The following is a 25,807-nucleotide window of genomic DNA, read 5'->3' as shown; positions in this document are numbered from 1 at the left end:
AGACAAAAATCACATGATCATATCAATAGATGCAGAAAGAGCATTTGATAAAGTACAACACCCATTTATGATGAAAACACTCAGCAAAATGGGAATAAAGGGAGCATATCTTAACATAATTAAGGCTATATATGAGAAGCCTGAGGCCAACATCATACTCAATGGACAAAAACTGAAAGCATTCCCCCTGAACTCAGGAACTAGACAAGGTTGTCCACTCTCTCCACTCCTTTTCTACATAGTGTTGGAAGTCCTAGCCACAGCAATCAGACAAGAAAAAGAAATAAAAGGCATCCAAATTGGGAAACAGGAAGTAAAACTTTCATTATATGCAGATGACATGATAGTATACCTAGAAAATCCTATAAACTCCACTAAAAGACTACTCGATATAATAAGTGAATTTGGCAAAATCGCAGGGTACAAAATAAATATACAGAAATCTAAGGCATTTCTCTACACCAACAATAAAATATCAGAGACAGAGACAAAAAAGAAAATACCATTTACTGTAGCAACAAGAAAAATAAAGTACCTAGGAGTAAACTTAACCAAAGAGATAAAAGACCTGTACTCTGAAAATTACATAACATTGAAGAAAGAAATTAAGGAAGATACAAATAAATGGAAGCAAATACCATGTTCTTGGATGGGAAGAATCAACATCATCAAAATGGCCATACTACCCAAAGCAATTTACAGATTCAATGCAATCCCTATTAAAATACCAATGACATATTTCACAGACCTAGAACAAATACTCCATAAATTCATATGGAACCAAAAAAGATCCCGAATAGCAAAAGCTATCTCGAGACAGAAGAACACAGCAGGAGGAATCACGATACCAGATATCAAACAATACTACAAAGCCACTGTAATCAAAACAGTATGGTACTGGCATAAGAACAGACATATAGATCAGTGGAACAGAATAGAGAGTCCAGAAATAAACCCAGGTCTCTATGGTCAACTAATCTTTGATAAAGGAGGAAGGAACATAAAATGGAGTGAGAAGAGCCTCTTTAACAAATGGTGTGGGAGAACTGGATAGGGACCTGCAAAAATATGAAACTAGACCACCAACTTACACCACACACAAGAATAAACTCAAGATGGATTAAAGACTTAAATGTAAGCCGTGATACCATAAAAGTCCTAGAGGAAAACATAGGCAAGAAAATATCAGATATTTCACGTAACAATCTCTTCACGGATACATCTCCTAAAGCAAGAGAAATAAAGGAAAAAATAAATAAATGGGATTACATCAAACTGAAGAGTTTCTGCTCAGCAAAAGAAAACATCAGCAAGATGAAAAGGAAACCAACCATATGGGAAAACATATTTGCCAATGACATCACAGACAGGGGACTGATTTCCAAAATATATAAAGAGCTGATACGACTCAACATCAAGAAAACAAACAACTCAATTAAAAAATGGGCAAAGGACCTGAACAAACACTTCTCCGAAGAGGACATACAGAAGGTCCATAGACACATGAAAAAATGCTCAACCTCATTAGCCATCAGGGAGATGCAAATAAAAACCACAATGAGATACCACCTCACACCAGTCAGAATGGCCATCATCAACAAATCAACAAGCAACAAGTGCTGGCGAGGATGTGGAGAAACGGGAACCCTACTGCACTGCTGGTGGGAATGCAGACCAGTGCAGCCACTATGGGAAACAGTATAGAATTACCTCAAAAGATTAAAAATGGAACTGCCTTTTGAACCAGCGACTCCCCTACTAGGATTATACCCGAAGAATCTTGAAACACCAATTCAAAAGAACTTATGCACTCCTATGTTCATTGCAGCACTGTTTACAATAGCTAAGTGCTGGAAACAACCTAAGTGCCCATCTGTAGATGAGTGGATCAAAAAACGGTGGTACATTTACACAATGGAATACTATGTAGCAGAAAGAAAGAAGGAACTCCTGCCATTTGCAACAACATGGATGGAACTAGAGAGAATTATGCTTAGTGAAATAAGCCAGGCAAAGAAAGAAAAATACCATATGATATCACCTAATACAGGAAACTAAAGAACAACACAAAGGAACTAAATAGAACAAAGAGCAGAATATCAGTCAATAGGGGGGAGGGGAGAGGGAGAGAAGGGGGATAAGTAAGGGAAGGGTTTAATTAAAGAGCCTGTATAAAAGACTCATGGACATGGACAACAGGGATGGATATGATTGCGGGAGAGGGGGTGGGTTGTGTGGGGGAGAGAAATTAGGGGAAAAGTAGACAACTGTAATTGAAAAACCAAAAAAAATGTGTTCAAATGACAGAACCCAAAATTTCTTCTTCAAGTTTAAAAGGAATACAAGAAAGAAACTAAACATCAGATTGACAAATATACAACTGCTACTAAAATCAAGAGGACAAATGGCCACTTAAAGGAAATAGTGAAAAGAATTGTCCCTAATAACAGACTACACTAAAGCAAGAATAAATTGTTAGTGGACTATTCAATTTTATATACTTTACTTTTAGGATGTAGAAACAAACATTTTTGCTTCTGTCTTTTTAATATAAGAATACTGTTAAACATTATTTCTGCATATAAAATAAATCCAAATGTTTATAATTGTTATAGTTAAAAAAAAATAGTGATATTGGTTGCATAAATCTGTCTATCCTAAAACCATTGAGTAGACTTTAAATAGGTAAATTTTATAGTGTGTTAAATTATATCTCAATATAGCTAATAAAGTTTTTTAAAAGTCAAGTGAATCAAGGAAAAATGAGAGAAAAGTAGGTCAAGTTATCTTATGAAAATCATAATCACCATTAAGTGCAGAAGATAAAAAGAGGGAGACCACTGAGGGGAAAGCGTTCACCTATCACTCAGAACAGTAACTTAATGAAGTGATTTATCCTATTTCTTTTTGTTTTTTGTTTTTTTCTGATTCTGGAATTCATAGTAAGGCTAAAAGAACAGGACCTAATTCATTTTCATTTGCTAAAATACGTGTTTGAGCTCAATGTGACCTTTATACATTCAAGAACAGAGCTTTGTCCATAAATGATGAGGATGACTTAATGTTCCATCAACTAGTGTTCAGGGACTTGGGTACTAGCAAGTAACTAATATATCTGGAGGGTACATGGTAAACCTATTCTCAGAGAAAAACTACTGTATCTCATTTGTAAGATGTCATATGGGCATTCCCCTGTGAAACAATGTGCAAAATGAACTGATCGCACTGAGTCAAAACGGTGTCCTTGGGAGGAGTTCCTATCTTTGGAACAAAGTTGCGTTAAAGTTGTGTAGTAGAAGGTGTAGACCAATGCAGGATTTTGGTCCATGCTCCTGATAGGAAGATCCACTAAAATTATCCTTGACCAGAAGTCATCCCCTGTGGTCTCACTTTTCTGAGCCTGCTGCTATAGAATCTGTTACATAATTATTCATTGTACTGAGACAGGTTTGTGAGATGTTAGAAGAATTTCTTGACAAATGGAATGAGGAAAATGGAAGCAGATAGTTAGGAAAGGTTGAGTAATTAACAGCCAGCTAATAAATTGTAAGATCTTTTCTAACCAGGGACACTTAGGATCAAATGGTTTACACATTAGAGACTATGCAGGGGCAAAGCTGCTTCAGTCCCAGTCCCTTCCTGGTGACAATCTTTGAAGGTGAAACTGACCAGAGAATGACGCTGATCCCTCTGCCCACATTTTGATACATCAGCTTATCAAATGACACTACATAATGTGGAAGGGGGGTGAGAGCATACAATGTCTGTTGAAGTACTTAAGGATGATTTATAGAAAATTAATCAAACTCATTGAAGTAATTTTTATCTAGACTTTAGCATTTTTGTCCTTTAGTTCCTTGAGTGAGGGGAAAAAAAGTGGCTAATGCTGGAAGCTAATTAATTGCCCTGTGCACAAACACTAATTACAAAGAGATAAGGTTTAATGCTACCTGCATATGGGATGTTAAGCAGTTAGCTAGGTTTTGAAAAGAAAAAAGAAATAACTCATATCTTGGAAAAGGAGATGAAGAAATGAAAGTACTTGATTTAAGGTAGGCAAATCCATCAGGATAAAATAGACCCCTGTTTCCTTGCCTTTTGGATGAGATTGCAGCATGATTTATGCAACTCATTTTTACAGGGTTATTAGAATTGTGACAAATATCCAGCCAAATACTCTTCACTGTGAAGGAAGAGCCAGAGTAAGATTGAAGCCAGGTGTGGAGCGTCTATTTTCCCAAAGGCTTTATCTACAATGATTGGATTCCAGTCTTCATCCTGGACTAATCTTCAAATATGGACCACTCAAACCTGGTTAAGAAATAATTTTCTCACCTTACTGTTTTTTTACTTTTAATTTAAACACAGTCTAATTCTTAGCAGGTACTTAGCATAATTTCTGATGCATGAATCCTTGTTGAATGAATGAATGAGACTAATCAAATACAACTATCTCAAATGATACCTGAGTTACTGTTAGGGAAAACAGAGTATATATTTTATGAAGAGTCAGAAAGTAATTTCACATAACAGTAAAAACCTACATAGTTGCAAAACAGAATTGATTGTGTGCTATGATTTGCAAATTTTCCTTAAGGGTGACAGGCCCAATATATATCCCTAGTACTATTTCTTTCTGTTGACTGGAAGTTTATATTTGATTAGAACTTTATGTCTAGTTAAAAAAGAACATTGCCCTTGAAAGATAATGCATTAATATATTCATGTATAAATACTTCCATAGGAAAAGACTCACCAGCTTCATTCTACATGCCAAGAGATTGGTGAGTGCATCTGCAAATGAGACAATAGACCAGATTTGCTGGAAGAAACATGGTGCAATGTCCACAATTGGAGTCTAGGTGGGCAAGGTAGACACACTTTGCCTCCTTCCACAATCATAAGAAGGATTACATCTACCTTAAAACAAAAAACAACCAGAACTACCAGAAAATTGAACTGCATATAAGTCCAACAAACAATGATATAAAGAAGTAATACTCATCCGGACAGGTAGGAGGGGTGGAGCTGGGGCAGAGAGGACACAGTGTGGTGGCTATGGCAGCAGTGGCAGTGGCAACAAGGCAGGTGCTGTGGCTGGCCATTGGAAAGAGCAGTCACACATTATAAAAGCCAGGAGAAACAGCTGGGAAGCGAGCCCAGGCCCAGGCCAGACTGCACAGCTCATGGTTCCAGCACCAGGGAGATAAAGTCTCATTACTTCTGGCTGTGAAAACAAGTGAGGGCTGGGGTAGTGGAAGAAACTTATGGATCTGTTTAGAGGCCCCCAGTTCTAAAATATCCACAAACCTACCCACTTTGGGAACTATCATAAGCGCAACAGCTAGAGGGGTGCCAGTTGCATATGGGAAGCAGGGGATGTGGGTAAAGTGACAGGAAAAGGGGAAAGTGCTAAGCAAATGCATTGTTCTCCCTCTAACCTCTCCCCTACATACAACACCACAAAGTGGTGAAACAGGTCGCCCTGCAATGACAAATACCTAAGGCTCTTTTCCGTACAATGTAACAGATGCAACAGCTCTACCTAACACACAGAGGCAAACACATGGGGCTGTGAAGTTGAGGAGACAGAGAAGTATGGCCCAAAAGAGGGAGCAGATCCAGACTCCAGTGGGAGAACCAAGTGATGAGTAGATAGACTACCTAATAGGCACAGAGTTCAAAATGCTGGTGATAATGATGCTTACAGACTTGACAGACATGATTGAGTATGGCAGATGAATACAGGAAGAAGTAAAAGCTATAGTAAGTGAAATGAAGAAAAACCCATGTGAAGCCAATGGTGAAGGGAAGGAAGCCAGGGTTCAAATCAACAATTTGGAACAAAAGGAAGAAATAAGCAGTCAATCAGTACAGGATGAAGAAACAAGAATTAAAAGAAAAATTAAAATGAGGAGAGGCTTAGGAACCTCTGAGACAACATTGAACATATCAACATCTGAATCATAGGGGTGCCAGAAGGAGAAGAGGAAGAGCAAGAAATTGAAAACTCATTTGAAAAAATAATGAAGAAAATTTCACAATTTTGTAAAAGGCAATAGACACACAAGTCCAGGAAACACAGACCCAAACAAGCTAGACCCAAAGAGGACCACACCAAGACACATTATAATTAAAATGCTGAAGTTTAAAGATAAAGAATCTTAAAAGCAGCAAAAGAAGAGAGTTTCCTGCAAAGGAGCCCCCATAAGACTATCAGCTGATTTCTCAAAAGAAACTTTGCAGGCAAGAAGGAACTGGCAAGAAGTATTGAAAGTGATGAAAAGCAAAGACCTACAACCAAGATTACTCTATCCAGCAAAGCTATCTTTTAAAATGGAAAGAAAGATAAAGTGTTTCCCAGACAAGATAAAGCTAAAGGAGTTCATCATCACCAAGCCATTATTATGTGAAATGTTAAAGGGACACATTTAAGAAAAAGAAGATCAAAACTATGAACAGTAAAATGAAAACAAACACATAACTATCAACAAATAAATCTAAAAAAAAAAAGAAAACTAAGCAAACAACTAAAATAGGAATAGAGCCATTGATATGGAAATCATATGGAGGGTTGTCAGTGGTGAGGGAGAAAGGGAGAATGGGGAAAAAGCTGCAGGGATCAAGGAGCGAAACTGATAGGTACAAAATAAAAAGGGGATGTTAAGAATAGTGTAGGAAATGGAGAATGAAAGCACCTATATGAATGACCCATGGGCATGAAATAAGGGAGGAGGTGGTTGCTGGATGGAAGGGAGGGAAGGCAGAGGGGGGCAAAGGGAAAAAAATTGGGACAACTCTAATAGCAGAATCAATAAAATATGCTTAAAAATAAGTAAATTGTTTTCTTGGGCTATAAAATGTGAATAATAATAGAAATTCCTATCTTACATGGTCAAAAAAGCAGTATGGCATATTATCTATGGGTTTAGATATAGATTCATTTGGTTTTGGAGTCAATCCTCAGCCTGGCTTACTAATTATGCTTACCTACACAAGTTGATTAACTTCTTTTGTTTCTTTCTTATCTACAAAACAAAGATAATTTAAAATACCTATATTGGGTGTGATTGTGAGGCTGAAATTAAATAGTGTAAGTAAACCTGTTAACGTAGGTCCTGACACATAATTAGAACTTTATAAACATTGATACATTATTATTATAGTAGTTATTAAAATTGAAATAATATGCAAATCACTGAGCTTTATCTGGTACAGAATGGGCACTTAATTAATAATAGTTCCTTTTTTTTCCTTAGCAACCAGAAAACATGAATCTAATTTGCATAGGACTAGAAAGGGTGTTTTCCCACAAAAACAAAGAAACAAAAAGAAAAACAAATGCGTGCATACACACACACACCAAAAACAAACAAACAAAGAAACCAGTCTTCCTGTCCAGATAGCCCTGTCATCAAGATACCCCAATCTTCATTGAGAATGCAGCTAATATTTCCCAACAGGAGAAAGATGTCACAAACTCGCCCAAGAAAGGACTAAAGAAGTGAGATAAAACCATCAGAACTGTCCTTTGCCTCTCCCATATTCCTTGTAGATATTCTTTAGTCAACTGACAGAAGGAAAAGAGGAATCTGATATTTTGTTTCATGAGCGAACAGAGCCAATCGGGTTTGACCTTAAACACCAAGAAGAAAAACAGCCTCTCCCAGGTAAGGGGAGATGTGGTTGCCCAGCACTAGCCATGTGAAAATGAATAGGAGGAACCTGAGCCAGAGATGGAGAGCTTAAAGGAATGGGAAATATGAGAGGTAGGCATTGTCATGATAACTCTCTCAGATGTGGGTTAGAGTTGGATCTCACTCTGTCTTTTCAAATAAATTTACTCTGCAAGGCAAAGCTCCCTATTTAATGAGAAAGTCCATATCTCACTTCTCTGACTCCAGAGTTTGCCAACTGAGGAATGACTCAAGTTGTCTCCTGTTGAGACAGAGGCATTACATTCTTACTGTACTCAGGGGGAACTTGAGAAGTGAGAAATGAGCAGTGGGAAAATGTCATCTATGCCAAGTTAAGAGTGGAGAGAAAAATAATCTCTGATGTTTCCATGAGTTTGAATATATTATCAGAGAAACAGGGACACATAACATTCAATGCTTATCAGGGTTCTTGAAAACCATGCCAGGTCTCTCTGCCCAGGACAGTGGCATGGACAAACTGTAATTACCTTCCAACATGATGTCCTCACTGGAGAGACAGGAACTTCAAACTTAAGAGCTCTACTTAGTGGCCAGTTAGAAGTCAGCTTGGCCTTGGACATGTACTCTTTCATTTATTTAAAGAGCATTTACATACTGAATTATGTATCAATCTCTGTTCCAGGGGTGGTGAATTTAACAGTGAATGACTCTCTGCCCTCACAAAACTTAGAATCTAGCATAGAAGGCAGACACAGTTATAAATAATCTAATAAGCCACAATAGGGCAGATACAAAACCAGAGATGTTGGCAAAGTTTATTGCAATGCAGAAAAGGGGACTCAACACAATTGAGACAGAAGAGTAATGAGAGAAAGTAATTTCATGGAAGACATCTTGTCACATGTAATATTTCAGCTAAGACTGAAGTCAAGTTATATCAATTAGGGGCTGCAGAGTGACATTTTAGAAAGAAGAAAGAGTAAAGGAGTCACAGAGGTCAGGAAAAATGCTGTACAAGAAATGGTACTGCCAAACGGCAAAGTGTGAGGCAGGGGGAGCCAAGCCAAAGATGAATCTGGAGATGCAAGAAGAGCCAGATGGTGAAGAACCAGGACTTCAAGGAAAGTGAGAGCGGAGTCATGAAATGATTTTAGCAGAAGAGTGGAAAACGATTCTGTATAAGAAAAACATCTCTCTAAAAACAATGAAAAACATAGACTGGAGGAGGGCATGGCTGAAAGCCGAGAAACCAGGTAGGGTAATATTACAATAGTTTGTGGAGAAATGATAAGGGCCTGAAATTATATATATAGAGAGAGAGCAGAATTTAATTTAAAAGAAGGTATGAATCTAATAAACTTTAGGAAATGCAAGAGGTAAAATCTTCAGGTCTTCACGTTTAAGGTGATTGGTTAGAAGGATCTTGTGATGGCGCATCAACTGAGAAAAGGATACAGAAATAATTCCCCCAATCACATCCTGATGTGGTTGCCATATACAAACCTGTCTCCCCACAATCAATGAATTCTGTATGGTCCTTCTCCATTGGAGAAAGAAGAAAGGGATGCAACTTCCTGGATGGAATTTCTTAGCTCCTGGGGGATTCTACAGTCTACTGTTAAAAATCCATAGTTCTATATCCATACAATGGGATATTATTAAATGATAGAAAGAAGTGTGCTTTCAAGCAAAATTCTTGGAGGAAATTTTAGTGAAAGAAAACAGTCTATGGAGACTACATACTGTATGATTTCAAATCTATGATATTTTGGCCCTGGCTGGATAGCTTAGTTGGTTTGAGCATCATCCCAATACATCAAGGTTGTGGGTTCGATCCCAGGTCAGGCCACACACAAGAATCAGCCAATGATGCATAATTAAGTGGAACAATGAATCATTGTTCCTTTCTCTCTCTCTCTCTCTCTCTCCTCTCTCTCTCTCTCTCTCACTCTCTCAAATCAATAAATAAATATTAAAAAGAAAAAATAAATTTATGGCATTTTTAAAAGACAAAACTATGGATATAGTGTAAAGATCAGTTATTGCCAGGGTTTGGAGGAGGAAGAAAGGAGTGAATTGTTGGAACACTGGGGAACTGTAGGACAGTGAAACTATTCTGTGTGATACTATTATGGTAGACACATACTGTTATGCATTTGTCAAAAACCCATTGAATGTACAACACATAGTGAACCCTAATGTAAGCTATTAGTCCTCAGTTAATAATAATGTACTAATATTGACTGATCAATTATAACACCTATATCACACTAATGCAAGGCATTAATAGTGTGTGTTTGGAAGGGATGGGAATGAGGAGGTGTGTAGTAACTAGCCATATATTATGCTCAACTTTTCTATAAGCCTAAACATTTTTGAAAACAAAAATCTATTAATTTAAAAAATATATATTTACCCTTCACATCTGTTTCCTAATTTCTAGAAGATTGTTAAAATGGCTTTAGCTCAAGCCCTGTAATGTACTTATTGGGTATGTGGAAAGCACAAATCATCTAGAATTTTGTTTCAGCTCTTGAAAATTTCTTCATTGTCTAGATCCAGTAAATCCTCAAGGTGTTTTGTTATACATTATTATGACTGAAATGTATCTTGTACTGCTATTGATGTGTCCACATAACCCTATAATTTAGTTAACATTTTTTCTCTACTCATCTCATATTTGCTGCCTTATGCATTATGATCCCCAAGATGAAAAATAGGAACAATTATTTTTGCTTGGGCTTTCTAATTTCTTCCATCACTGGTTTGGCAGTGGGCTCTGAAGTAGAACAATCTTTTAGAATCCAGAAAGGAGAATTATGTATAAAAATTTAATTAACCTGTATAATGCTTATTGAGGCCTCATGGAACTTAATCAGAATTTTCTTAACTTATTAGCTGCTTCACCTGTTTTCCATCTTGTAGCCTGTGACAATGACACTAAACAATCAGAATACTGCTAATGCACTAAACATACTAACAGAGTATTTCCTGGGGTTAGATCTAATGGGGTCACAAGGAACCTTTGGAGAAGCAGTTGCATGAAGTGATATGTGCTGAAAATAGATTGTAGAGACTTGGAGATCAAATGGAAGATGGATGAGTAACTAAATTCAATTACTAAGTTGTTTCCAGTGAAGTGGATAAGCTGTTTCCAAGTTTGACTTTAAGGAAAAAAGAAAGAAAGAAAAAGAGTGAAAATCAGAGAAGGGGGTTAGTGTGAAGCAATGAGTAGATAAAGATAGATGATAGGTAGATAGATAGATAGATAGATAGATAGATAGTTGAATTTTGGTATAGGGTAAACTTGTAATGTGTCCAATCTGCATGGTGGTATGATTTTCTTCAGCAGTCTGGGAATAGGTATTAAAAAATTAAATAATTGTACTAAAACAAGGCTTGGTTGTAGGATAGCTGACAAAGATATTTGAGGTCAAAGGAGAGGAAATAGTGAAATGAACCACAAGAATTACCTGAGAATAGGAGAAAATGGGGAACTGAAGTAATTTGAAGACTGTAGACCTTGACAGTATCATAGAATTGGTCTTTGAGGAATTTCCTTCAGAATTCTAGTTCAAATGTAAAAAAGTTAAAAAAAAAAAAAAAAGAGAGAGAGAGAGAGAGAAGGGGTTTGTTGTCAGAAGGTGAGATACAAGGTTGAGATTTCAGAACTGGAATGTTGCTAGGGGATGACCAGATCCAAGATGTTAGTGGGTGTGAGTGGTTACAGGGCAACAAAGATTTCTCAAAGAATTTTAAAGCCTGCATTGAGGGCAGGTTATATCAAAACACCATAAGCATTCAAGACCAAGGAAAGACTAAGAGTAGCAGGCATTTCCATGTACTAGGTGCCCCAATTCTCAAGGAGGGTGAAGGGGAAACAGAGACCAATGTCAACTTACAGATGCAGTAAGGTCCATGAACATAGGTCCCTGCCTGAATCACTCATTGCAGTATTCTCAGTGCCTAGCACAGTGCCTGGTGCATAGTAGGTGCTCAGGAGCACAAGTACATTGAATAAGTGCATGAACAAATGAGTGCTGTAAATGAAGAAAAGTAGGCATGCTTAATAAGCAAAAGTCACAGCTCATAATGAACTTCTAATATTCCAGCTGAAAATCTCTTTTACGACTTGTAAATTGTTTAATTCTTTCATGACCCATAATGTATGTTGATGGATATGCTTTGAAAGTTTGGGAAGGTAAATTGTTACATGAAAAGATCAGAGGAAAGAGCACTCTGATTCAGGAAGTCAGATAATTGAGCCTTCTCTGTTCTATAACCGGATATAGACAATATGACTAATTACTTGTCTCTGCTGTGAGGAATGTTCTTTAAAATTGTATATATTTATGTCTATAGGCCACTGTTAGATTTTATGTTGTCTAAGAATAAAATTAAGGCCAATACCTTTCTCTTTACCGTTCCACTATTCACAACAATCTATTAATAAGTATTTACAAAAGTTCTACTATTTACTATTTTTAGTATAAGGCAAAGCAGAAAAAAAGAGAACTCAAAATTCCTGCCTTTGGAAAATCAGTTTTGTTGAGGGAAACAAGACTCACAACATGGAAACACTTGGCAGAGAATGGATAATTAAAAACTTGCTCAATCCAGGTGGTACTTTAGGAATCCAGTGGAGGAGGAAAGAGGTCTTTGAGAAAATGTCATAGAGAACTGGTGAAATTTTAATATACAGAGACGTGGAGATGAAGGGTAGTTTCCCCTTAATATTCTCAAAATCCATGGTTTATAGTTTATTCTATTCTTCAGCTGTTAATTGGGTACATATATCAGCATTTGTCAGCTAAAGAGCTTTTTAAGAAGTAATTTTATACTTCTTAAAATGAGCATTTTGATGGTTGCCAGATGGGAGAGAGATGTGGGGGAATGGGTGAAGATGTGAGGGGATTAAGAAGTACAGGTACAAACAGGTAGTTACAGAATAGCCATGGGAATGTAAAGTACAGTATAAGAAATGGAGCAGCCCAAGAACTTATACTCATGACCCATGGACATGAACAATGGTGGGGAGATTGCCTGAGGAAATGGGGGGTGCTGGGTGGAGAGGGGCAAAAGGATAAAAAATTGAGATAATTGTAATAGTATAATCAATAAAATAAAATTTTTTAAAAGGAAGTAACATTGTGCAACATATGTGCAGAGGTAGAAAACTAGGCACAGTTAAAGAAAAAAAGCATGTATGTGTGCGTGCACATGCATGTGTGTGTGTGTGAAAGTTGGAAACAACAAACAAGAAACAAAATCAGCCAAGTTGAAAAAGCACTTTTTGCATTGATCTAAATGAAGGAGTTGGCACTGTTTCTTGCATCTGTGACCTTTTACTTTTGGCTTAGAGCTGGCATTTAATTTGAATTGTATTAACAACACATGAAATCTAATGCAGCAACCTGATTCTCCCAATTCAAGGTGTTTAATTAAAGAAAAAGCTTGCAAGCTGAGTAAGTGAATTTTCAGAATATAACAAAGTTTCTTCTCGACAAGGTAAGTGTCAAGGTTACTTGCAGAAGCAAATTCTGGGGGGAAAGAACGAAAGTGGGCTATATCTGGAGAAGAAAGTGAGGGTCCCTGATATAGAATTATTGAACACAAAGAACATGAAACAAAATACATCAAGAATCATCCAAATATGGAACACTATGAACTTTCTGGATGACCTTTTAATAAGTTGTGTCAAACCTGAAGGTGACATGAACAAAGATATATACACAAGTGCAAAGCTGCATATATGACCGTATTCATTATTTCATATATAATAGCAAATAGGCAACATAACCTTGAAGAGGAGAATAGATAAATATTGAATAATCACAAATAGAATTAAAATAATATGCACCAGCTAAAGTTATCTAGTTTTACATTAGTAAAATAGAAAATTATTCATGATATGTTGTTGAATAAAAATATCAGTTGTAAAACAATCTGTAAAGATTAAGTGAAATTTTATACAAAATTCAAATATGTTACTGAGTTTAATCCTTCCAATCATCTATAAAATATTTAATCTGAGGTCTCTGTTTCATATCCTATAGCTGCTTTGGAGGGAAAAAAAAAGGTCAGCATAGGAAGTTGATGATTCGGGAAAGAGAGAACTAACTTTGAATACTTGTTCTTTTTGAAGAGTTGTAGGTAGTTACAGTAGACTGAATTTTGCTCCCTCCCTCCACAATTCATATGTTGAAGCCCAATGTTTATTTAGAGATAGGGCCTACATAGAGATAAGTAAGGTTAAATGAGGTCATAAGGATGGGGCCCCGAAAATAGTATTAGTATTTATATAAGAAGAGACACCAGAGCCCTGGACAGTGTGACTCAGTTGGTTGGCACATCATTCCATAAACCGAAAGGTTGTAAATTCGATCCCAGTAAAGGCACATACCGAGGTTGTGGATTAAATTCCCCAGTCAGAGTGCAATCCATGTATCTCTCTCACATTGATGTTTCTGTCTGTCTCTCCCTTCCTCTCTCTCTAAAAAAAGCAATGAAAAGATGTCCTTGGGTGAAAGAAGAAGAAGGAAGAGAAGGAGGAAGAGGAGGAGGAGGACGAGGAGAAGGACAAGGAGAAGGAAGAAGGAGAAGGAGAAGAAGGAGGAGGAGGAGGAGGAGAAGGAGGTGGAGGAGGAGGTGGAGGAGGAGGAGGAGGAGGAGGAGGAGGAGAAGAAGAAGAAGAAGAAGAAGAAGAAGAAGGAGGAGGAGGAGGAGGAGGAGGAGGAGGAGGAGGAGGAGGAGGAGGAGGAGGAGGAGAAGAAGAAGAAGAAGAAGAAGAAGAAGAAGAAGAAGAAGAAGAAGAAGAGAAGAAGGAGGAGGAGGAGAAGGAGGAGGAGGAGAAGAAGAAGAAAGAAGAAGGAGGAGGAGGAGAAGGAGGAGGAGAAGAAAGAAGAAGAAGAAGGAGGAGGAGGAGAAGAAGAAGAAGGAGGAGGAGGTGGAGGAGAAGGAGAAGGAAAAGAAAGAAGAAGGAGGAAACACTAGTTTGCTGACAGAACACTCTTTCTCTCTCTTCCCCTCTCTTTCTCTCTTCTTTACTCCCTCGTCCTTCACCGTGAGATATTACAATGAGAAGACAGGCATCTGCAAGTCAGGAAGAGAGCCAACATCTTGATCTTGGAGTTCCCAGCCTCCAGAACCATGAGAAATAAATTCCTATTGTTTAAACCCCCAGTCTATGATATTTTGTTATGGCAGCAGATTGCTCTCTCTCACATGGCTGAGTGTCATCTAATCAGTTGAAGCTCTGAAAAGAACAAAAAGGTTGACACTCCTGGGAGTGAGAGGGAACTCCTCTCTTCTGACCACCTTGAGCTGGGACATTGTTTTTTTACATGTCTTTAGGCTTGAACTGAAACATTGGCTTTTCCTGGGTCTCATGCCTACTGGAATTTGGACTGGATTGTCTCTTCTACATCTAAGGCCTTAAGATTGGGCTGGAACTATACCACCAGCTCCCCTAGGTCTCCAGATTTCCAGCTACAGATCAGACTTTATAACTGAGTGAGGTAATTCCTTACAACACACACACACACACACACACACACACACACACACACACACACTTCCTATTGATTCTGTGGTACTGTATTTTCTGGAGACTTTTCTCTCTTTTAATCAAAGTTACCTTTAGGAAGTGTTCTGAAATGGGCTAGTTTATCTTTTTGTGAATTACTTATGTATTTTCTCAATCAGGAAATTGTTTTTAAAACCTGTCTCATTCTGGTATATAAAATAACAATGAGCCAATGGGGAGATGACTTCTCAATATTTCTTTGCCTCATGAAAGCAGATATGTCCTTCCCCTTTCAATCAGATTGTTTTCTTAAGAAAGTTTTGGTGACCTTGCTAAACATAAAACTCCTGTGGTCTCTGAAAATACAGGCAGGGCAGCAACTCTGAGGCAGTAGTTCTTCCTCATCAGCTAGATCCAGTGGTTTGAAAGCGTCTATATACAAGTCAGATGTTTCCTTTTTCATGTCTTTAGGACAGACATTCCCAGTTCCTTTAATAGTTCCCCCATATCATCTTTGAATAATTTAGTCACTATCAGAACATAGTCAAGATTGCCAATGTTCCCCTTAAATTCAGTTCCAGAACTAAGTAGATACTTGTGTGCAGCTGGCCCCACCCAGTGAAATGATGAACTCATGTGGACAATTTTTTTTGTAGAACAAAGCCAAAGACTATAGGCATTTTGAAGGTCACCATAACCCTTTGTTTAGTCCCCTAGAACATATTTACATAAAGTACTGCTCACTTTTTGAATACTCAAGCTTTCTGGAATTTGCTGGTTTTATTTATTTTTTCTATCTTATCTTTCGTACTGCTATTGAAACTAAAAATGAAGAAGAAAACTGAGTTATTTGCACTTCATAGCATGTTATAATCTTCAATTCAAGCAAAATTTTTCTCTTATTTTGTTTTCTATTTGCTCTCATCCCCACTCTATTTTCTCCGTACACAAAGGCACCCAAACTAAAGTGTTTGTTGTAATTAAACCCATGTGTCCTTAAAAATTAGTGTTGTTTTGTATGTGTATTTTTATTTACATAAATGGTCTTGTGTTATTTGTTGTTGTTTTTTTACTCTACCTACAGTGATGACAATTTTCTCTACAGTGTATTTTCCCAAGTTTTCCCATTCTCAGTGCCTTTGAACTTCTGTATAAAACCCTTACTATTGCACTCCCTAACTGGTGGCTTAGTTGGCTGGAGCATCATCTCAAGCACCAAATGGTTGTGGGTTCAATTCCTGATCAGGACACATACCTAGGTTGTGGGTTTGAACCTTGGCTGGGACACATATAGAAGGCAACCAATTGATCTCTCTCACTTTCTCCTTCTCTCTCTCTCTCTCTCTCCCATCAATAAATATATTCTCAGGTGAGGATGAAAGCAAAATTAGAATCTTAATTGTCTACGTTACTTATTTGATTCATAATATATTTGCCAGACATTGCTTTTCCCTTCTAGCAGGAGTACAAGCTCCTAGAGAAGGGGAACTGTAGTATTTTCTCAGCATTAAAACTTTTTCACATATCGCTTAATGCATTTGTATTATATAAATGAACAGAAATGCCCACAGAAACTAAGCATTCAGTTTATGTTCTTAAATTTTTTCATCGGCAACATTTGTCCTCCTGAATCAAAAATTGCCCCCCACAACTTATGGAAACACTTATATTCTGCACATCTTCTAGGTAAACCCCCAAATGTGGCTCAAAACTGCAAAATATTGATGTCATCAGTGGCCTCATACATGCAAATAGATGCTTCAAAAAGGAGATCAGCTCTGAGAGCCCACTCAAGAAGGGTCCACCAGATTCTCATGACTGAGGAAGATGCTGTCAAGTAGTCTAGGACAAAGCTTTGGGGAATCAATGAAGAAAAGTGGGAGTGCAAAGGGAAGGTGACAGAAGGTTTAGGCAGGTAAATGGTGACATCTGGATTGTTGCAGAAAGCAGATAATGTTGTGAGACAAAACAAAGGTTCTTATACTAGAGAATTCCAACCAGAAGCCAGTGCTCAAGTGAGTGTGATGCTAACCAGACCCAGGGCATTGTTTCCATTCAGAAATGTTCCAACAGAACAAAGGGAAGGATGACGGGAGCCAATGTTTTTGTTAAATGCTTGCACTGAAGCCAGAGTTGCTCAGAGAAGAAAAGCTCAATTTGTGAACTCTGAGTTTCAATTCATCCAAAATTCAGGACACTATTTTTGCTTTTTCTTTTCACCATTTATTTGCTGTGTAATGCTGAAAATATTTCTTTGCATCTGGATGTCAGTGACCTACCCTGGGAAATGGGGTGCTTGTACATACCACACCCCTGGTTCTAAAGACCCACTGGGAGAATTAATGGGGACATTCTAAAAAGCTTCATCTTTAGTCCCAGAGGCAATCTGGCATTACATGGATCACCTAGGTGATGCTTCATGCCATTCAGTCTTTGCCATTGTATAGGCTCCTCTCCTCCAGCTTTCCTTTGAAAGAAAACCATCCAGTTACAGCATGAGCTGGAAGGCTCTCAGCTCTCAGTGGCTGCAGACTAAAATACAGCTATCCACAGAGAAAATATCCTTCCAGTGCTCCAATGAATAGCATTCAGTTTTCAGCCCCAGGGAATTCCGTGTAACCTTAGTTACCCATCACCGCCATTACTTCCTTGAGTGGCTGTAATGATTTATGGAAGGGAACAGCCATTCCAAACTTCAATTAAGCATGGAAAGAACTATCACTTTTTTAAGGGGCACCAACCAAAAAATACCATTGCTTTTTTAAAGAGCACCAACCAAAAAAGATGACAACTGAACTTCTATGGAACACTAAATACCTTTCCAACATTTTATCTTATCTCCTTGCTTTTCTTCAAGATTGGTTGAGAAGACAACACCAATCTTCCTCCCTCACAGGTATTGCTCCAGGGACCTGTGATTTCCTCCATAATCCCTCAATCCTGTTACTAATCAACTTTCATTCTCTTTTCTTTCTTTTCTCTCTCTCATCTTTGTAATACAAGATCTTGGCTGCCATGGTAATAAGAACCATGGCAATGCACAGGTAAACAGTTTTTTCTTTGACTAACTATATAAAGAAATAAAAGTACAGATGACACATAAGCCAGATACCCCTTATTGTCCAAGTCACTGTCTTGGGAGGAAGATATTCTCAAATGATATAGTCAGACCGTTTGACAAATTAGTGAGTCTTTATGTGTATTATTTCCTTGGGAGAAAGGTTAAAATTAAGGGCAAAAGAGGAGACTGATAGCAACATATTTGAGTCAATGGGAGCTTTTCAAATCTTATAGCATGAGTTATTCACACTCCATAATGGTAAATGCCTTTTTAAACCTATGGTTTCAGGGAAGAAGTAAAAGAAAGGGAGATCGGTGTTGTATTAAATGTGGTCAAGGGCGCAGAAGCAATTCCAGCAAGGAGAATGAGTCAGTTGGAGGGCTGCTGCACACTCTGGCAAGTCAGTCGTGAGCAGCGCAAAGACCTCTCCTTTTATTGAGTTTTACAAGTATACTAAAAATAGAAATCCATAGGGAGGGTAAGGAATGAGCTTACAGGCACATTCCAATATTGATTACAATATACAATTACTTACTTGGGATTACAACAAAAGGAGGTTAATATATAAATTATAAAGAATGCTTCCTGACAAACAAGACTATATATCATATATAGATTCAAAAACAGAAAATAACAGGAATTCAATCATCTATTCTTTTAAGAATATGGGAATGGCTACACTGTTCCTTAAACATTAACAGAAAGCACGCAGGGTTAAGCACTACCTGTGCTACCTATGCTCGGCTTTGTTTGGTTTCCTTGTCAACATCAGGGAGGATGGAGTACTCAGCGAGATTACTTTTAAGTCACAGAATGTCTTGAAACCCTGAGGCCTGATCAGTCAAAGACGGTCAGCACCAGTGAGTCCAGCTCACCAGCTCGGGTCATAGAACACCTGGACCGAGAGGCATGAGAACATGCCTCGGTTTAGGAACCTTGATTTCCAGCATCATCTCCCCCTTTTTGTTTTATGGAAATCTTATTAACCATAACTGAAAAGATGGCATTTTTAACCTGCTGCTTTTTTCTATACTTACATTCTACCATAATAATGATTAAAAAGATTACAAGAAACAAAAAAAAAGCAGACCTGTATAAGATGAAACAAACCCATTAACATAAGGAATAGGATTCATATTTTTAATACTTTTAACAATATCTTCAAAGAGTTCCTGACCTGACAATTGTTCTAGATGTTTCTCAAAAGTACTATGGATTTTCGTCTGTAATGAAATAATGTGCTTCATTAGATTATCATGATTCAACAAATGTTTTCTAACCTTATTCCAAGGGAACTCAGTTGCATTATAAGGCACAGGAGTAATACAATAAGTAGACTGATTCCAATCACATTTTAATTTAATCTGCTTTTCTAAACTTTGTACTTGATCTCCTACAAGAATAACTGCCTGGTTTAAATCTGCTAATTCAGATTGTATTTCAGAGTCAATTTGACGTTGAGCAGTCCATAATTGCTCAGAGTTATTATGCCAGTCCTGAACAAAGTCTGCCATCTGTACAGAGTGATGAAGTGCTACACCAGCAGTTGCTGCAGTGGCTGTGACATCAGTAAGTCCCATTATTATAGCAATAAGAAGTCCAATGAAACGCTTGCTTCTTTTTAAAAGTTGTTCTGCAATCTTTCTTATGAATCCTAGGGCGGGGCTGTCCTGCCAAAGGCAATTCATCTAGATGGGGATTCAAACTCCAGTTCTGGCTTTCAGGAGATACAAGCTTTCCTTGGGAGACAAACTCATGGTTTGATTAATACAAGTATATAAAGAACAATTATAACAATAAATTTTTCCTATTTTATAATTCTAAGATATTTCACCTTTTAAGATTAGATATGGAATGCCTACACAAGCTTGGGCATAATGAGTAGAATTTTTAACTAGCGTAAGGTTATAAAAGGAATTTAAATATTCTGGGTACCTGTGGAAATATAAGCATAACCTCAGCCCCATTGAATAACAGTTGCTGGGAGCCAATTGGAGGTTAAAACATCATAATAAAAAACAGGTTGATTTATTGGTGAAACAGTTTTCATTGTCCAATGCCTCTGAGCTAGAATGAGAGAGTCATTACCAATTTGCAAAAAATTTAAAGTAAATACTGCATTCATTAATATTTTCTTAGGAGAATCCATACTATATCCCCCTTTTTGTTTTACAAGAAACTTTTTTAATGTTTGATTATGATGCTTAATGAGAGCTTGCTTAGTGTTATTATATGGAATGCATGTTTAATATTATGCTGAGAAAAAAAAATCCTGATATTTCTTAGAGAGATAAGCTGGAGCATTATTTGTCTTAATAGTTTTTGGCTTTCTAAGAACAGTGAAAGCTTCTAGGAGGTGTGTAACAACACATCCTGCGGATTTAGAAGACATTGCTGTAGCACAGGAGAATTTAGAGTAAGTATTAATAGAATGATGAACGAATTTAAGCTTTCCAAAACTAGGTACAATAGTAACATTTATTTGCTAGATTTTATTAGGTAATAAACCTTTAGGATTAACACCTGTTGGTAAAGAAGGCTGATTAATAGGTTGACATGTAGGACAATCTTTAACAATTTGACGTGCTTGACGTCAGGTAAGATTATGTCTGTGTCTAAGTGACTGAGCATTATCATGATGAAGCTGATGTTCAGCTTGTGCTTTGACAACAGAACCAACTAGAGTATTTATATAATTGTTGCCTTCAGCTAAAGGTCCTGGTAAACCTATATGGGAACAAATATGTGTTACGTAGATAGAATGATGGCAAGCTCAGAGAATAAACTGTAGTTGTAAAAAAGAAGTATTAAGTTCAGAACTATTCTGAGGTATGGTTACAGTTTCTAAAGTTTGAACTGTATGAGCAGCATACTGTGAGTCTGTAATGATGTTTAAAGGAACTGAAAGTACATTAGCAGCGTAACAATAGCGAATAACTTGGCCTTTTGTACAGAACTATAAGGGCTTTGAATAGTCTTATGATTTTTTAAGTTACTATAACTAGCAACACTAAATTTATTAGCATCAGTAAAATATGTCTCTGCCTTAGTAATAAGTTGTGAAACAACACATTTGGGAAGTATTCACTGAGTTTGTTTTAAAAACTGAAACCTTTTGGAGGAAGGATATGAATTATGAACTTTACCTAGAAAGTCAGAGAAGGCATTTTGCTATTTATCACATAATATTTAATGATTAGTAATTTCTTTATTGGTAAAAGGAACAATAACTTCATCAGGATTTTGACCATAAATTCGTCTAAAACGCAATCTGCTACAAATTATAATTTGAACAATTTTACTGAGGTAAGTTTTTAACCTTTTGGTTGATTTGTGTGGTAAGAATAGCTATTCAATTATATTTTGTTTCTGACACAGTACTTTAGTATTTAATAGTCCTTGAAATGTTTTATTTTTAATTTTTACTTCTAAAAGAGGTTTTTGTAATTTAATAGAGGCAGCCTAAAAAACATTGATTATTAGTGCTGCTAAAGCCTTTGTTTCCTTTTTTAACGTTTTAAGTTGCAGGCACAGTATAAGGAAGAAGTATAAGCTGTGCTATGCGAGTGTTAACAAGTATGATATGATAGCCCATGGCTTGTATTGTAACTTTGATTTTTTATTAAAATTAGAGTTAATAACTTCTGGTTGAGTAATAATACCCTTAACAATAAGGCTAGATTTGCCAATTATTAAACCTATATATTCTTTAGGCAAAGGTTCCTATACTCTAGTAGGAGCAACATAAATGTGATTTTGTTCTTTAAGAGTTAATTGCTGGGTGGTGACCAAGTCCAGTCCTGTGCTCCTGCTTGTGGCGAAAAGATTTGTGACTTGGCACTGCCCTGACTTCAAAACATTTGATTGCTGGGGCCTTGGGGGCTCTTGTTTTGGTTCGGGGCACCGGAGCTCATGCCCCACTGCCAGTTTCCCTGATTATCAGAGGGTGCTATACATTTACTATTCTTATTAAATTTAGATTTATAGTTCTTGGCTCAATGTTTCCCCTTGCCGCAATAAGAACAGTTCTTTCTTGGAGATTTAGTTTCCTTTTTGATTATTGTAGCACTCCTTCCTAAGGTGGCCTGTTTTTCTACAAATGAAGCATTTAATATCTTTTTGATCTTTGGCGGCAGCCGTAGATGGCTGCAGCAAACAGAGACGCTTTATAATTCTTCGTGGCAATATTTTGACAAGCCTGAGTAAACGGACTAATATTTTGAAAGTTTTGTTTAAGAGGACAAAGAACTGTTTTACAGTCTTCATTAGCGTTCTTAAAAGCCAATTGTTTCTGAGCTCTTTAGTAAAATTTTCTTATTTGACAAAGCTTTCCAAGTATTTCAAAATGTATTAAGCCTGATTGGTTTAGAGTTTTCTTCTTTTTGGTAAGAAGAAAATAATAAATTCCTGAGATATTTCAAGGGCCCTTTGAAATACCCCAAGGTTGTAAGGAAGTTTTTTAACTTTTAAATCTTGGAAATTTTGTCAACTGAGGAATATATGAAATAATATTTGACTATTTATTTAAAGTGATAATAAAAGGTATATAATATTAATATAGACTGAAAAAATTCAGTTCTTAGCACTAAAAGACATAAATTTTTGAATATTAGTTGAATATTTGAGTAATATACCATAATATATTATTTTACTAAATAGAACCTTAGTTTTAAGGCAATTGTAGGAAAAACATTTTTACAGTTATTCTGTCAAGGTTTGGATCAGGCGGTGGGCCTGTGTCAGCCGGTACAGGCTGCGAGATATATTGTGGCTTTCCAGCATTCCAGAGGGAAGGGGTCTGCAGAGCCGAATGTTTGACAGCACTCCACATATTCCCCTTTTCCTCCCCCTTTCCTACTCTTATCGTGACTGTGGCACTTTTTAATCTTGAGTTGTTTTTTTTAATTTCATTTTAATTTTCCGAGACCACAGTGCTTTGAGTCATTGCAGTATGCAGATTAATTAGATGCCTTTCATTAATCTGGCATCCAGTTCCTTTTATTAGTTGCTGTAACAACTGAAAATAAATCTCTTGTTCCTTAGATAACCCTGACCCCATTCTTTCATGGGAAGTGGGTCCTTTTTTGTTGGTTTTGGTTTTTCCCTTTTCTGGAGTAAACCAATAACAATGTTTCTTAACCTGTGAAAATAAATCTATAAGGGCACTTCCTTTAACTTTAAGTTGTGACCCCTTTAATAATGAATGTGTGAGGCTCGAAGTTTCTTCCTCTAGTGAGGGCGAGTTCCCTATGACTCCAACTCGTATGCCGAGAGGCTTGCAGGCTCCGCGCAACCAAATACCCTTCTTGGTTCTCCCTGTTCCCAGTTCTTACCTTCTGTCCCTCGTTCAGCGCCAGATGTTGTATTAAATGTGGTTGAGGGCGCAGAAGCAATTCCAGCAAGGAGAATGAGTCGGTTGGAGGGCTGCTGCACACTCTGGCAAGTCAGCCGTGAGCAGCGCAAAGACCTCTCCTTTTATTGAGTTTTACAAGTATAGAAAACAATAGGGAGGGTAAGGAATGAGCTTACAGGCACATTCCAATATTGATTACAATATACAATTACTTACTTGGGATTACAACAAAAGGAGGTTAATATATAAACTATAAAGAATGCTTCCTGACAAACAAGACTATATATCATTTATAGATTCAAAAACAGAAAATAACAGGAATTCAATCATCTATTCTTTTAAGAATATGGGAATGGCTACACTGTTCCTTAAACATTAACAGAAAGCACGCAGGGTTAAGCACTACCTGTGCTACCTATGCTCGGCTTTGTTTGGTTTCCTTGTCAACATCAGGGAGGATGGAGTACTCAGCGAGATTACTTTTAAGTCACAGAATGTCTTGAAACCCTGAGGCCTGATCAGTCAAAGACGGTCAGCACCAGTGAGTCCAGCTCACCAGCTCGGGTCATAGAACACCTGGACCGAGAGGCATGAGAACATGCCTCGGTTTAGGAACCTTGATTTCCAGCATCATCTCCCCCTTTTTGTTTTATGGAAATCTTATTAACCATAACTGAAAAGATGGCATTTTTAACCTGCTGCTTTTTTCTATACTTACATTCTACCATAATAATGATTAAAAAGATTACAAGAAACAAAAAAAAAGCAGACCTGTATAAGATGAAACAAACCCATTAACATAAGGAATAGGATTCATATTTTTAATACTTTTAACAATATCTTCAAAGAGTTCCTGACCTGACAATTGTTCTAGATGTTTCTCAAAAGTACTATGGATTTTCGTCTGTAATGAAATAATGTGCTTCATTAGATTATCATGATTCAACAAATGTTTTCTAACCTTATTCCAAGGGAACTCAGTTGCATTATAAGGCACAGGAGTAATACAATAAGTAGACTGATTCCAATCACATTTTAATTTAATCTGCTTTTCTAAACTTTGTACTTGATCTCCTACAAGAATAACTGCCTGGTTTAAATCTGCTAATTCAGATTGTATTTCAGAGTCAATTTGACGTTGAGCAGTCCATAATTGCTCAGAGTTATTATGCCAGTCCTGAACAAAGTCTGCCATCTGTACAGAGTGATGAAGTGCTACACCAGCAGTTGCTGCAGTGGCTGTGACATCAGTAAGTCCCATTATTATAGCAATAAGAAGTCCAATGAAACGCTTGCTTCTTTTTAAAAGTTGTTCTGCAATCTTTCTTATGAATCCTAGGGCGGGGCTGTCCTGCCAAAGGCAATTCATCTAGATGGGGATTCAAACTCCAGTTCTGGCTTTCAGGAGATACAAGCTTTCCTTGGGAGACAAACTCATGGTTTGATTAATACAAGTATATAAAGAACAATTATAACAATAAATTTTTCCTATTTTATAATTCTAAGATATTTCACCTTTTAAGATTAGATATGGAATGCCTACACAAGCTTGGGCATAATGAGTAGAATTTTTAACTAGCGTAAGGTTATAAAAGGAATTTAAATATTCTGGGTACCTGTGGAAATATAAGCATAACCTCAGCCCCATTGAATAACAGTTGCTGGGAGCCAATTGGAGGTTAAAACATCATAATAAAAAACAGGTTGATTTATTGGTGAAACAGTTTTCATTGTCCAATGCCTCTGAGCTAGAATGAGAGAGTCATTACCAATTTGCAAAAAATTTAAAGTAAATACTGCATTCATTAATATTTTCTTAGGAGAATCCATACTATATCCCCCTTTTTGTTTTACAAGAAACTTTTTTAATGTTTGATTATGATGCTTAATGAGAGCTTGCTTAGTGTTATTATATGGAATGCATGTTTAATATTATGCTGAGAAAAAAAAATCCTGATATTTCTTAGAGAGATAAGCTGGAGCATTATTTGTCTTAATAGTTTTTGGCTTTCTAAGAACAGTGAAAGCTTCTAGGAGGTGTGTAACAACACATCCTGCGGATTTAGAAGACATTGCTGTAGCACAGGAGAATTTAGAGTAAGTATTAATAGAATGATGAACGAATTTAAGCTTTCCAAAACTAGGTACAATAGTAACATTTATTTGCTAGATTTTATTAGGTAATAAACCTTTAGGATTAACACCTGTTG

At 37.0% G+C, this 25,807-nt stretch overlaps 1 long non-coding RNA gene across 1 annotated transcript in view; it reads right to left on the bottom strand.

Annotated features, from left to right (window-relative positions):
- Nucleotides 1-23,693, bottom strand: part of LOC150006300 (uncharacterized) — an 88,496-nt gene extending 64,803 nt beyond the window's left edge. Inside the window, exon 1 of the long non-coding RNA XR_016511740.1 lies at nucleotides 23,578-23,693. This is a non-coding gene — a long non-coding RNA (uncharacterized LOC150006300). The remainder of the gene's footprint in view (nucleotides 1-23,577) is intronic.
- Nucleotides 23,694-25,807: the final 2,114 nt, after the last annotated feature.

The sequence above is a fragment of the Furipterus horrens genome, unplaced genomic scaffold (genome assembly GCF_987537825.1).
Source record: "Furipterus horrens unplaced genomic scaffold, mFurHor1.1.pri manual_scaffold_6, whole genome shotgun sequence".
Taxonomy (NCBI): Eukaryota; Metazoa; Chordata; class Mammalia; order Chiroptera; family Furipteridae; genus Furipterus; species Furipterus horrens.
This window is presented reverse-complemented; position numbering and strand designations above follow the sequence as displayed.